At 38.2% G+C, this 680-nt stretch overlaps 1 pseudogene; it reads right to left on the reverse strand.

Moving 5' to 3' along the window:
* Positions 1 to 206: 206 nt before the first annotated feature.
* Positions 207 to 680, reverse strand: part of LOC105308261 — a 2,330-nt pseudogene continuing 1,856 nt past the window's right edge.

Below are 680 nucleotides of genomic sequence, written 5' to 3' on the forward strand. Positions count from 1 at the left end.
GATGCAGACTCATGAGTATCTGGGCAGAGATCAGAACAATTCCCAGGATATAATCCAATTGATATAAACCATAGCATTCAGGACACTTTGTTATATAACATTAGCTAACTGATAAAAATTAAGACAAATAAAATAGGATAATTATAATAATCTGATGTTTCAAAACTTTTGGCACATATTCTGATATTCAAAGACAGCATTCATGATCATTCTGTTAGTTTTATTCCTGCCACCAAAAAAAATCTTTTCAGAGCCCCCTTTATGTCCTTATTGCTCAGACTGTAGATAAAAGGTTTCAGCATGGGTGTGACTACGGTGTATATCACTGAGGTTACTGCACTTGACTGTGAACACTGGGTAGCAGCAGAGCTGAGGTACACTCCTAGAATTGTACAATAAACTAAGGAGACAACTGAGAGGTGAGACGCACAGGTAGAAAATGCTTTATACTTCCCCTGATTTGATTGGACTCCATGTATGCAGGAAACAATCTTAGAGTAAGAATAAAGATACCAGTGAGGGGACCAAAACTCATCAGCCCAACTCCAGAATACATCACCATGTTATTAAGAAAGTTTTCAGAACGGGCAAGTTGGACTACCTGTTTGAGTTCACAGAAAAAGTAGGGGATTTCCAAGTCTGTACAGAAGGACAGCCTCAACACCATTAAGCTACATAAC

Source organism: Pteropus vampyrus, unplaced genomic scaffold (assembly GCF_000151845.1).
Source record: "Pteropus vampyrus isolate Shadow unplaced genomic scaffold, Pvam_2.0 Scaffold561, whole genome shotgun sequence".
NCBI lineage: Eukaryota > Metazoa > Chordata > Mammalia > Chiroptera > Pteropodidae > Pteropus > Pteropus vampyrus.